This window comes from Micrasema longulum, unplaced genomic scaffold, assembly GCF_059751315.1.
Source record: "Micrasema longulum isolate JH-2025_06_02 unplaced genomic scaffold, ASM5975131v1 h1tg002444l, whole genome shotgun sequence".
NCBI classification, from domain to species: Eukaryota; Metazoa; Arthropoda; class Insecta; order Trichoptera; family Brachycentridae; genus Micrasema; species Micrasema longulum.
The window spans coordinates 14,207-28,569 of record NW_028279589.1 but is presented as its reverse complement, the minus strand read 5'-3'; the positions used below and the strand labels follow the sequence as shown (position 1 = coordinate 28,569).

General features: G+C 30.8%; 1 protein-coding gene across 2 annotated transcripts in view; it reads right to left on the bottom strand.

Moving 5' to 3' along the window:
- The window catches only part of LOC148272187 (formin-binding protein 1-like), a 37,438-nt gene extending 29,702 nt beyond the window's left edge, over positions 1 to 7,736 (bottom strand). For both annotated transcript variants that reach the window (XM_088240389.1, XM_088240390.1), the window contains exons 1-2: positions 7,626 to 7,736; positions 503 to 553 (exon numbers count right to left, since the gene is read on the bottom strand). The gene's annotated coding sequence lies outside the window, so the exon portion shown is untranslated. The remainder of the gene's footprint in view (positions 1 to 502; positions 554 to 7,625) is intronic.
- Between the last annotated feature and the right edge of the window lie 6,627 nt (positions 7,737 to 14,363).

Genomic DNA, 14,363 nt, shown 5'->3' with positions numbered 1-14,363 from the left:
ATTTTCAAGATATGACCAAGATTTACATTTTAAATTTTGATTTACTTTGTTTTATTTTTTATCTTATTTCAGTTGCACTTTTGAGCACCTATTTTTCTCTTAAAATCATTTAAAAAAAAAACATTTATGTTTATTCTTGAATTTAATCATAAATCTTTTATTTTTTTGTATAATTTAATTATTTTAAACTATGTCATCTTGTTTTGATAGTGTTTTTATTTTTATCTTTAAAAGCATCAAAACCATAATATATATGTTAATTATTTTATATGTATACAATATTATGTCAGTACTCTTTTATTTAAATTATTGTTAACGCTAATGTTTGAGCAGCTGATGACAAACTAGGTGATAGTTTATCAGGACAAATATGTTTAATATTTAAAAAAAAACATGAAAAATAATATTGTAATAACATGAATATTTTCTGAAATAAAGATTATATCTAATTCAGTGGTTGAGACTAAGCAATCAATTAGAAAATTTACACAAAAATACTCACTGGTAATCATCTTCTTCCTTTTTTTTGGGTTGGTAATTTTTCACTAGCCTCCTGTAAAAAAAAAAATAGCAACATTTATGCATTTGACCATACAATGATATTGTTATTTTGAATTTTTTAAATTTCACATTATTTATATACTCTTAGAACCCTCACATCCCATATTTTTCAACGTTATGTATACTCATCCACATTCCTTTTTTTTAAATTTACAAATTTTGTCAAATTTTTAGTTTGACCGGTCTCTGTCTTTGAGCAATAAACCTCCCAAAGTGAATGTATGTTATATATACGCCCAAGCGGAATTCACAAAAATAACAAATACAAACACAGGTATGATAAAATAAAAAAAACAACTTTAAAACGAAAGATGTGTAAGAACCAAAAAAGCATGCTTAAGAGTAAAACGAGAAGGGCTCAATTCCCGATATGGTTGATATGAAATATTTATTTGAAAGGGTATTTTTACACTAGAATATTTCATAGTCCCTGGACTGGTACCTGAAGCGTAAGACTGATCATCTTACTTTCATGTAACAAAAATGATCAAGATACACTGCGATTGGTGTACCAATGCAGTGCCCTATGCATCATTAGGTGCGGAAAGGGAATGATGATGAAGAAGAGTAAAAGTCAATGAAGCAAAAAAAATAAAAAAATAATGTTAACAAATTATTAGATATGTACAAACTAGATACTATATTTAAAAAAACCCGTGTAAAAAAGAGGAAAAAATTAAATTGTACAAAACAAGACATTTAAAAAAAAATTATAGTAGGTCATTAATTAGTTATATTATGTTTATCGTGTTTGTGAATGTATTGTATAACATTATTTTATTGCCCTTGTTTGTCTTTGCTACATAGTTTTTTTTTTGTACAGTTTCTTGTATATGTTTCTTCATACAACTGTTGAATTTGGCTAAGGCCGTATACAGAGTGTTCTTTAAACCCTGTCACATCCGAAACAACAATGATCAGTATGGGCAAGAAGACATATTAGCATATTTAAAAATTATTTAGGACAAAGAAATTTATAAAAAATAAATATTTAAAAAAAAACAAATGGTTGCGTACTTCTGCAGGGGAGAAGTGAGGGAAGCGCGGCGCAGTATCAGACTACCCCCTCACCCTTCTCGTTTCTGCCCTGCAGAAGTAAGCAACCATTTGCTTTTTGTGATATTTTATTTTTTTAAATTTTATTAGTTCTAAAAAAATATTATAATGTGCCAATATGTCTTCTTGCTCATACTGATCATCGTGGTTTCGGATGTGACAGGGTTTAATGAACACCCTGTATATAATAAATAAACAAATAAAAAGTAAGAGCATAAGATAATATCGTCAGGTTTCTGGCACAAGTTGGTAACTACAAAAAATGAAATTCCTTCATAAATGGTATAAAATAGTCTTTATTTAAAAAGTAAATAAAAATATTTCGTATTTTATAAATAAAAAAAGAATATTTTATAATACTCAGGTTGTAGTTTTATTTGAATTGTTGATTTGGGACGAGCTTTTAAGTATCGCATAACTAGTGCCAGAAACCCGACGATATTATATCATCGCCATCATCATATATCGGTAGCCAAAGGCAACAGTGAGATAAACCAGAAATTTCCGATTTTCAGATGCGCATGCAGACATGTTCATAAATTGAAGGGAAATATAATTTAATTCATTGCTTTACAAACCTAAAAGTCCGATTATGTCGGAATAATTTTAAAAAAATATTTTTTTATTTAATTAAATTTATAAAAAAATTAACACTATCGCGCCAAACTTATAATGAATAAAAGTTTACCGGCGTGTTTCTAATACAAATAAAAATAACAGGAAATTATCGTAAAAAACAAATAAACGCAAAAATAAAACTATTAGTACTAAAAAGGTAAAAAGTAATACTGCGAATTTATAAAAAGGAAGAAATAAAGTTCACTACATTTTTACACTTAAAAGTTTTGTTTTTTGACGAGGAAATCCTTTAATCGTTCGCTTCTTTGCTCGATAGTTGATTTCTTTACCTCGGGGGGAAGCTTGCTAAACAGTCTCGGTAAAATTAATTCTGTTGTTCCGCTTCCATAGAAGTTTTGTGCTTTTTTTTATTTGTAAAAGACTATTAAACTAAGCCAAAAAAAATTTATTTTTTTTTACTTTTCGAGCGCTATGATTTTTTAAAGTTTTGTATTTCTGAAACAACTCCGCGTGAGACGTCAGAGGTTGTTCCCTGTTAGTTCTTCCCATTGGTTCGTTTACGGTAAACCAACCGGATATCCTTTCGAACTCTCGCATCATTGGTTGGTTCATATGAACCAGTGACGTCAATCAAAGTAGTGCGTTTTTATCAAAATATTTTTTATAATTTTTTTCGTACATTTTCAAGAAACTTTGCCGTACAGTTTTATGCTCTAATTTTTACCGCGCGCAAGAAGACATTTTTTGTATCCAATTTATGCAATTAATCAACCCACATTGGCTTAAAATTCCCCAATAGGTATTCTAAGTATTATCGTTTTCATAATTTAAATTAATGTTTATATCTCCACATAAAATTACATTATCTTTTCTTGGTAACATAAGATATCAACGATTCTATTTCGATTAAAAAAGTATTTTTGTTCATGTTCGGCGGACTATAAATAGCGAATATATATTTGTAGTTTCTTTCTTGTCTAGATTTAATTTGACTGAAATTATTATGTTCGTCAGAGATATCTCACTGTTGCTTTGGGCTAGCGATATACACATTGAAAACGGAGAAAACATCGCATGAAAAGGTAACAATATGCATAAGTAAATAAGTTAAACAATAATATAAAACAATGAACACGGAACTAACAATGCAGACATGACCCAGTCAATTCTGAATAATACTTTATTCAATGAAGTACCTATATAAATAACAACATATGTATATTTCATTAATATTTTAATATGTCATCATTTTTATAATTATTCATAATAATAACAAGTAAAACGGAAATGTTTGGATATTGTAATTTCTTTAAGAGTACGATTAAATTATCACATTTGAAGGGTACAAGATATAAAGGGGGAAAAAGTCAAAAAATAAGTTTTGAGATAGAACGTAGTTAAGTTTTCAAACATCTTAGACATTTAAATAAACTTATACATATAAAGAAACATGCTTAATGTAAATAGCCTTCACTGTTTAATATAATCTAAAATGGTTTTCATTAATATTAAATCATCGCTTTCTTTCCAGTAAGAAAAATAGAGTTTAAATTTAAATTATTTATCTCTGAAGGCCATCAACAGTTTCAATAAAGTCAAGTAATGTAACCGAGCAGTGGATTGCTGCACAGGACTACTATAGTCCTTAAAATAGAGTAATTAATATTGACACACGAAAAATCATTCGTATCTGTCAAGTTAATTTTTTTTTTAATACAATACTTGAAATATACATCAACATAAATATTTATATATAGCTGATTTTATAATCAGCTTTAAAACAAAAAAAACTAAAATAAACCTAATTATTAACGACGTTCTTACAAGGTTACATCATTTTGCAAAAACGTTAGAGATGGGACAAATTGATCAGTGTAAATTGATCGAATAAAAAAATAATTCATTTGATGTTGTTCATAAAAAAAATATAAATGTCTTTTTTTTGGTGAATAATTGTCTTAAACACACTATAATAGGCTTGTTTTGCGTTTTTATATCAATTTTCGGAAACAGAGTTTCATGTTTGCATGAAAAAACTGATAAAATCGAAATGACCCAAATATTAACATTTAGTTTTATCTTTCTTCTTGACTCTTAGTATAATATTTATTTTCTTGTATACCTATGAATATGTTCCGTTAATTTTGTAACCAGTAAATCCACAATTTGTTAACCTTAGAACGCGCTCTTGTCTAGTTGGGAGGCAAATTGTAAACCGCAAATATAAAAAAAAAACTATATATACATTTTTATTTTAAATACATATTTTTAAAATATAGTAAATCAGTGTTCGGTTTTTTTATTACACCGAAAAAAACTTAGCTACTTGAAGTACAAGTAAAAAATGTTTTGACTCTCCCCTGAATAAAAGCATGTTTGGGACGAGTTAAAGTTAGGCCGATGATATTTACAATAAAACTACATCATTTCGAAATATTCGATTGCGTATATTTAAAGATTCGTCGTAAATCACGGCCGCAAATACCCTTTTAGGCAATAAAATAAAATCACCATACATAACACTGATGAGGTGTTTTTATCTAACGTTATTACTATAAAATGAATTGTTAGTATGCTAATTTATGGTGAGTAACCGGTGATGCATCATTTTAGTGTTAATTGATGATCGCAATAAATTTTACCATTGAATCGATACAAGGGCATTTGTGAAATCTTGACTTACACATATGCACAAACTGCAGACATAACAGTTCTAATTACGTATAGCAAATGGTGACTTTAGAAAACCACGATGAGCTTTGTCGTGTCACGTTTTAAAAAGTATTTTCCAACCTTTTTGAATACGCGACCCTTTTAAGAGCAAAAAAATATCCGGCAACCCCCCAGGATCTTAATTTAATTATACTACTCTTTAGTGACCGACCGAAACAAGATTTTTGGCCGTAACCGAAATTCGGCTTCTGTTCTAATTTCGGCCGAAACTGATAATTATTTAAATAAGTTAAGTCACATGAAAAGGTCCAAAATTAGGTGTTTTTATTGTGTAACTTTATGAATTTTTAGTGTTTAATAAAATACACAAAAAAAAAGGCATAAATTTAATGAGTAAATTTGTTTATTTTTAGCGCTTTTTGGTTCGTTGTTATCGATCCTACGATATCGATCCTACGATATCGATATTACGATAAACAGGAAAAGGGAATAGAGAGGAAAAGAGGAGAGATTAAAGAAGGGAAAGGAGATGTTTTTTCAGGCGTGATTTATCCAGAGATACTGTAGAAACATCTTTGATAGTGGATGGGAATTACCTCATAGTAATAATGCGCTACAGAGCAGCTGTGGAGACGGCATATCGCTCCATTGCATATAACAAAACCGTCGCGAATATTTGATTTGGTATTTGGTTTAACAACAGACGTGTAACGGACGATTTCGGTTTACGCTTGTGATTCTCGACCCGAGTACCTACGGCCCGTTGTTTTGCTGTAAACTATAGCTAACTTCGTGATTCATAATCCTAGAATGTTTTTTGTCCGTATGGGCGGCTCTACAGTCTACAGCTCTGGCGCCTTATTACTCTCTGAAGGAATTACAGAGGGCGTTCTGAGAATAAGAACGAAGGGGTAAATTATGGGTTCCACATTCCTAAACCTTTAATATGCATAACATAATGTAATTTAATAAAGTTCATTAAGAAACCTAAGACAAAATTAACATTTTCATACTGAAAACCATAGAACTAATTATGGTTTTCACCCCGCCTTGCCCAGAATTCTTAGGTCTGCCAACAAATGCCTCCTTTCATGCGATCACTGCATCAAATTTAACTATAACCATCTCTCTCCCGCTTCCATTCCCATCTAGTCTAATTTAGCTCCCTCTCTTGTAACAATAATTTAATATTCTTGTACTTTAACTACATAATATTGTCTTTTTTTTCAATTAATGTATACCGTCCTTAAAAATGCCTTCTGGGCGTATATATAAATAAATAAAACTACCTATGGTACCTATTCTCAATCCTGGATTTTGTTTTGCTTTGGGTTGGAGTTATTTCGACATGTCTCATTACCTCATCGCAATTCCAAACATGTCCATTAGACACAAAAACCTTGTCTTGTTAATATAGTTGTAGGCTACCATGAAATCAAAGTAGAAATACAGTAGAACTCCGTTTATCCGAACTCCAGTCATCCTGATTGCCAAATATCCAGATCGTAATCAGGAAATAAAAAATACAGAAGTTTTAAATAAAATTTGATTGTGCAATTAAATTTTGCTTAAGTTAGTTTTTAATGTGATTCTAATTCGATTTGTTATTATTACTATAATATATTTATTATTTTGTTATTATATGCGTCCTGAGTGCTTTTACGTGAGACGTACAAAATAACAAATCAAGCGTTTCATTACAAAAGTTAATATGTAGGTCTTATAAACATGTATCAAATAAATTCTTTTTTTTTTAAAGTATCGAATTACATTATGCTTCATATATATACGTAAATGAAGATTAAATATTACATACAAGTAGGTAGGCACATAATGAAATATTTTCAAAAATTATAACAGTTTTAGGCAAAAAAAATCAAGTAAACAGTAGGTATTTTTTAAGTGTAGGCAAAAAAAATACAAAAAGTAAGTGATTTTTACAGCATTCGAATAATGTAAGTTATTTTGATTTTATAACCGTAAGAATAATTTTTATTTATTTATTATTTAAGAAGGTAAACATGAACAGAAAAAAATAAAAGGAAAAATAATGAAACCCACTAAACCGTGAAACCGGCTTGTCAGCAGGTTTTTTATGTTAGAGAAATTATATAAATTTTAAAAGTAATATAAACATTATTAAGAACTGAAAGCATATGTATTTTTTACACAAAATTTATTTACGAAAACTTAAATATATGACTGTTAACATAAAATAATAATTAATATTGCCTTGCTACATATTAGCCATTTAATTATTTTTTTCATCCATGATCTGCTTAGGAATCTTATTGAAAATTTTAGGAATTGTATAATGAAGTGTTCTTTGGCCATACTTGTTTACAAACCTCGGTACTGACGAGCCTTCACGTTGTGCTAGCCTTGTATTATGTGTATGTATATACCTTTTCTGGTAGTTACTATCAAATCGATATCTAGTAACAAATTTGAGCCATAAAATAGCATTTACGGACAGGCACCCTTGCTTTTTAAAAAGTTCGGCTACCTCTTCCTTATCAATTCTAGCTGATCTGTTAATTGATTTGAGAACCGAGTTTTGTAAAGATTGAATTCTTTTAATGTTGGTTTTACAAGAAAGGCAATTTACAATTCTTTTTTATATTGTTTGAAAAGCAATAAAATCTGGCACTCGTTAAACCGGACAATTGGAGTTTTACTGTGCATCAATATCAACCTCCCAGCTCCCAGCATATTTCCTTCATTCGTATAATGTACGCGAGTGTAAAGGACCTTACCTCAACTTGCCCGCATACTCCGTCTCTATGGCGCAGCGGTCCTTGATGAAGTGGCTATACTTCTCCAGGAAGTCTATACCCTTTTGTGTGTGCAGAGACAGGTTCTCGTACTGGTCCTGGAACAATAGGGAAACACACATTAGTGACGGATCAAACCACCGGAAGAAGATACATTTTTATAGTTGATACGATAACTTTTAGATTGATTGATACAATAAAGATATATTATTTTTGGGTTATACGACACAATTCTGATTTATAAAACGACTATATATTATAGATTTATAAAAACGACCATAGTAATATTATCGTCTGTATTACGAGATATGTGACGAAGAATATGTGGTTGCTCTCGTTCAATCCTTGAACCAGTAAAAATAGCACAAAAATGGATCATGAAGATCATTCTCAAAAAATTCTTGAGGTATTCAACGGAAGATCTATTCGCTGAGTTAAAGATATTGGATGTAAGACAATTGTTTGTAAGGTGCCTACTACTTAAATTTTATGATAAATTAAGTGAGGTCAAAATAACCCAACAGAATATAAACACTCGTTCAGCAACACAAATTAACTGTATTGTCCCATTTGTATCAACCGCCTTTGGTAAAAAGCAGTACAATGTAATTGCTCCAAAAATATGTAATGATTTATTGCCAAATATAAAAGACTCAAAATGTAAAACAAATTTTAAAATAAAAATAACTGCACATATAAATAGTGTAGCGAGAGATTTTTTTGAAAAATATATGTAAATCAATAAACGTAGTACTTTATATAATTGGTACAAATATTATTTATATTTTTATGTATTTCATTGCTTTATATTTGTTTTATTATATATTATACTATATTATTTATGTTTAAGTAACATGTATTCTTGGCACATATATATGTGCTTTATATTTGTATAATAATGATTTTTAATTTCTTACATTTGATTAGCTAGGCATTTATAATTAAGTAGTTTTAGTTTTTCTTTTTTATGTTATTGTTTTATTAGTATAGGACTACTTACGCTCTAAAGATAGACAATCTCCATCTTAGAACAGGCTGTGCCATGTTAGATGGAGACTATCATAAACAGAGAACACTCCGTTTTCATTTTACATTAATTGGTTTTATATAGATTCCCTGTTATTAAGTGTGTATATTATTTTTTTTGCAATAAATTTATAAATAAATAATAATATGTGAATACAGATTCGTGCAGGATGATACCAATGAAAGAAAGAAATAACAATGGCAAAATTTAGCATTGTTATTTATTGAATTTACCATATCTACCATACTCAGTGCTGAGGCTAGTTTACTCGGGGCTAGTTGAGCCAATAATTCAATATGGATTAAGAATACGGGGCCTAAGTTTCAAGTCTTATACCGACCGGGTTTTGAAATGAGAAATTGTACAAATTTTAAAAACCATTGTACTTGTGAAAATAAAGATTGAGGCAAAATACAATGATAACGTATTATTTGACTATGTAAACGTTTTGCCTATTAACACACAGTGTCAGGATAAGATAATAACAGATCATTTCCTCGACTGCAGTTTTAAATTCAAAGTAACCCACCAGATCGTGACCCGACACGTATCGGCGCAACAGCTGACGACGGTGCCTCGACAGAAAAACTACCACGGAGATAGAACAACGGGGAGTGTAGTACCAAAACTGTTTAACTTAATACCCAGTAAAAAAACACGAGGAAAAAAACAAAAATACATTTTTTTAAATCATCAAAAACTTATTAAAAAGAACAAGTGAATCTTAAGTGTGCACAAATTATTTTCTTCATTTTTATGAAACTCTGTACCTACCTTTAATAAAAAAATAAAATGTAATGTAACCCGCAGACAAGCCTCGGCTTTGCGGGAACAACAATACAATAATAATTGCTATTTTATTGTTAAATAAATAAATCATTTAAAATATTAAAAAAGTAAAAAATATAGTATAACATCGACAGGCTTTTTACTTTGAAAGCATAAATATTATTAAGAATAGGGTATTTTCACAAATCCAGTATTACTTTGAAATAACATATTTAGAGCGGATTTTTATGCTCCTAATGATATAACTATCATAATGTTTTCATTAATACTTTTCAGGTTAAAAAACGAGTAAATACTAAACAGCTCACAGTTGGCGTCACGTCGCATTGACGTCACGCGTCATGTCCGCCGAGTGCACTTCTAACAAGCATTGCGTAAAAGTATGGCGCGGTAACGTAATACGCGCCGTTTGCCCCATAGGGCGTGAAACGTCTCGTTTTCAGGTAATTCAAAATAAGCGTATTTTAAATCAATTTAGACGATGTACGCGACTCGCGTCGCAGCAACTTTTCTGCCTGGACTTGTGCAATTATTTGTGCAATCGCTCGGGTGCGAAGTTCGACATGTAAATAAGCCGACACCCCTGAATGTGGCGTGGCAGTGGCAATACACAAAACGATGTTAATGATGAAAAGGAAAACAATAAAACAGGAATTAGAAACGGCACAGCACCAAGCACAATGGAACGAAATTACAAATTCTAAACGCACTAATTTTAAAACTTCAAACAGTGCCGATGGCATAAAATATAAATGGTTATAAATTCAAGGGAAAAAAGCGTCTAGTGCAAGGGAACAGGTCCGAGTCCAACCACTTGATATACATTTTCCGGCTCAGTTTCTATGATTTATGTAAAATCTACTACTACTACCACCATCACGCCATTTCCTCGTAGGGGTGGCAGAGAAGATGAACCGCCACACACGTCTAGCCTGACATACGCGTTCCTAGCTTCTTCCACATTCATATATCTTGTTATACATGCCCTTCGGTTGTCTGCTTTTGACGTAGCCAGACGTGAGAGTTTAATTTATTTGATCATGCCACGTCTTTCTTGGTCGTCCACGTCCCTAGTTACCATTAATTCTAGCCATATATATCTGTTTTACCGTTCTTTTGTCATCCACTCGTTCTACATGACCAAACCATCTTAATGCCATCTCTTAATATTATAAATTACACCTATCTCAGATTTGCACCCACGCCTGATTTCACCATTCGTAAACCCTGTCCTGTGTACATTGATTTCTCACACATTCGTCTAAGCGACCGTATTTCGACCGCATTCACTCTGTTTTCATCCTTCCTCTCCCAGTTCCATACATGAGAGCTAGGACTCAAACCCCGGGGTGCACTGCCAGTCTAGTTTAAATTGACATCTTTTTATTAGCAATTACTGTGCTTTCTCCTTTCAACATCTTTTTCGACTCTTCCATCTCCTTACTTGCTTTAGACATTTATAGATTACATTTATTATGCACTCAGTAAGCTCACTTCCCCTTTCAAATTCCATAACTTTTGACTTACTTTCGTTCATCGCCAATTCGCTCTCCAGACACACGACACACATAATACAACCAAAAGACAATTTGTTGCAAATATAAAATAGTTTATACAAATTTACAGCAAATAAACGTTAAATATTGGCGTAATAAATAGGATTATTACGAAAATTTCACAACAGTACCACATTATATTTTTTTTATTACAACTATAAATAAATGTCGAATACAAATTTAAATGAGAGCTCACTTCATACATATACTATTTCAATTGAGTACGTATATATTTATAACACGCTTATACAATCACAAATCACCACTTAATCATTAGTTTTTTAACAATGATGAAGTTCAGCCCTACGGGGAATTGGATATGAAAATGTTTCCTTACGCGCGGTAAAAATAAGAGCATTCAATTTTACGGCAAAGTTTCTTTAAAATATATGAAAAAAATAAATAAATACGAACTAGGTAGTTTGAACGACGCTCACTAATTCATATGAATCAACCAATGATAACAGACTTGTGAACGATTTCCGGCTTACGTTAAGCCAAAGGACCGATCGGCAGAACCGACCGAGAAGAAGCGGAAGAGAACTTGAGACGTCACACGCGGAGTAATTTTAGAAATACAAAACTTTAAAAATCATGGCGCTGATACGATACATAAAAAATAAATAAATAAACCGCTGAACTTCCTCATTCCAGAAACACTGAAAATGTTAACATGATAACACATTAATTATAGTTAAAATGCATTTCATACGTAACTGTTGGTAAAAATACCTGCAAATATTTGTAGAGTGCATTTTGTTATTTAAGTATGTGCATATGAATAAATAATTAAACGCATTTAACGAATTACATTGTTCAATGCTGATTAGCGTGATTTGAAAAGTTGAACATTTATTTTGATGTTTAATTAATCGGGTATCGAACCTGGAACCTGTGCGTGCTAAAACGAACGTACATTCCAAAGTCGACATTAAAAAAACTAGCGTGAGTAATAAATATTACGACTGTCTAAATATGTAAAGGTTTATCGACTCCAAATCGAAGAATTCAAAAATAATAAGTCTGTAGTGTTACTCGTATTACCCGTGTTTAGTTCATCTGTATCATAAGTATATAAAACCAAATCGAAACCGTTACCTGTAATAATAATAATTATTATTTACTCTTAGAATACTGTGCTAAAAAATCCCTTTGGAAACGGTATTGCAACGTCGTGTTACATTAAGCAAAATACGAGATCATTTCAAAAACTAAAATTTAATACACTGTTTCATAATCTATTTTTCATAATTTATAAAAATAATTATATAATTTAGGCTTGTTGTGTCAAAATACGACTTCATTATTTGAAAAAAATAGAGTATAAATATAATAAAAATACATCATCAGACTGGTCGATGTCGGTCACGACGATACACGGTCACTGGTAAAAAAAATATAAAATAATTATAAATAAAAGTGGAATAAAACTATAAAGTATTTTTATTATTAAAATTAAAATGCAGTTCCACCAAGAAATGTCAGTAGAAAAACTCAATATATTAATAGGTATTGTATTCTATGTAGACTCGCGTGACACCATTTGTAATATAAATAATATAGATGTACATAAATTAATTGTAAACATAAATACGTAATGTTTAAAACTGTCTGAATATTTTGTTAATTATCTCTGTTTATTAAGTTAGTTTTCTTCTCAAATGTAAATTTTTTTTTTCAAATATATTGTTAAAATATATATTTAAGAACCAAAATTTATTTACAAGTAATTCAAATAGATCAAGTCAAAGAAGGAATCGTGTGTTAGAAATACCACATGGTAAAACGAGGCTCGCACAGAGACATGCATATTTTATAGGCCCAAAATTTTTTAATTCTTTTTTTACTGATAATATTTCATTGTTTCCAAACTTTCAAAATTTTCCTTCTTTTAAAAAACATGCACTATCCTGGATTCAAACTAAAGATATGAACTCTTTTTTTCTATGATTTATTTTGTTGCCCTTTAATCATAAGGAATATTTTGGTGTTTTTTTTAAGAATATTTTTTAGTAAAAAATACCATGTTATCTTATACAGAATATTTTATTTCTTCTTTTTTATATTATACAAAAATTTTATAACTGTCCATTATTTACTATAGGAGCAAAAATTCATTAACATTTTCTTGTATACCCACGAACAGTCCATGCCTTTGTGGGATTTTTTGTTTATGTAATTATGCTTTATTTTCATTGATATGTAATTATGCTTTTTTTTAATACTCTGTTTTATTATTATGTTTATTGTAAAAAAAAAATTAAAAAAAGAAAAAAAAAGAAAAACAAAAAGAAAAATATCAAAAAAAAATCCTAGGTTAAGTTTTACTTTGTTTTATTTTGACCGACGAGTGCTTTCACCTATGCAGGCATATTTAAAACTAGATTTTAGCATATATTTTATAAATAAAAATAAGCTACCGCAAAAGCCGCTCTCAACGCCATGTTTTGGATAAATGAAAATCCCTCAACAACTAACTTTCGTTAAAATAAACTAAAGTACATCTATCAGCTTTAAGCTGCTCGCTCAAAACTAAATAATAATAATATCAACATATCGATGCAATAAGGCTGAGATAGCGTCACTGGTGACATCAATAGCCGACAATACAATAAAGTCATACCAGAGAAGCGGGTCGGATAGGACAACCAAAAGCTGCGCTACCATATTTGAACACTGCACTTTTTAGTAGCACGATTCGCAAAATCTCGCGGGACAGCGAGAAAAAAACGGAAAGAGAAAAAAGGGAGAGTACGATCACTCTAGTACATATTCAACAGTTTGGATAAAATTGTGATTTTTTGTCAAGATCCTGCTCGTTTTCTTTTCTGGTGGAGCTCAGGTGCTCTCTCTCTATACGGAGATGAAGACCCGTTTGCCCCTAACCAGTTCGGCGACTGGCGAAGAATAATGGAGTGGGCGAGACGAGTGGAGCATTGGCGCGATGAAGGGAGCAATTTCGGCCAATAAATTATTGTCCGCTTGCGACATGCAATCTCAGTTAACGGCGGCTATTTCTAAGAGAAAGATTGTAATCGGACGATTATTGTGACGTGACCACGGGTGTTAATAGCTTTTGGCACAAAATATGCAAACGCTATTCAATATTGATTGAATCCTCGATGCATAGTATAATATATTGTCCCGTAAATATAAATGTGTTTTTACGTACAATACATTAAGTTTGTTGCGAAATTAATATCAATCGCATATATGCTAAGGTGTGATTTTTACTTTCAATAAATAGCAAATAATGTAAAATTTATTAAACAATGTTTTGAGTATGTGCAAATGTTTGCAGGCAGGCTGGATTTCCTCCCTAGGGAGTTATTCAGATCTAAATTTGTT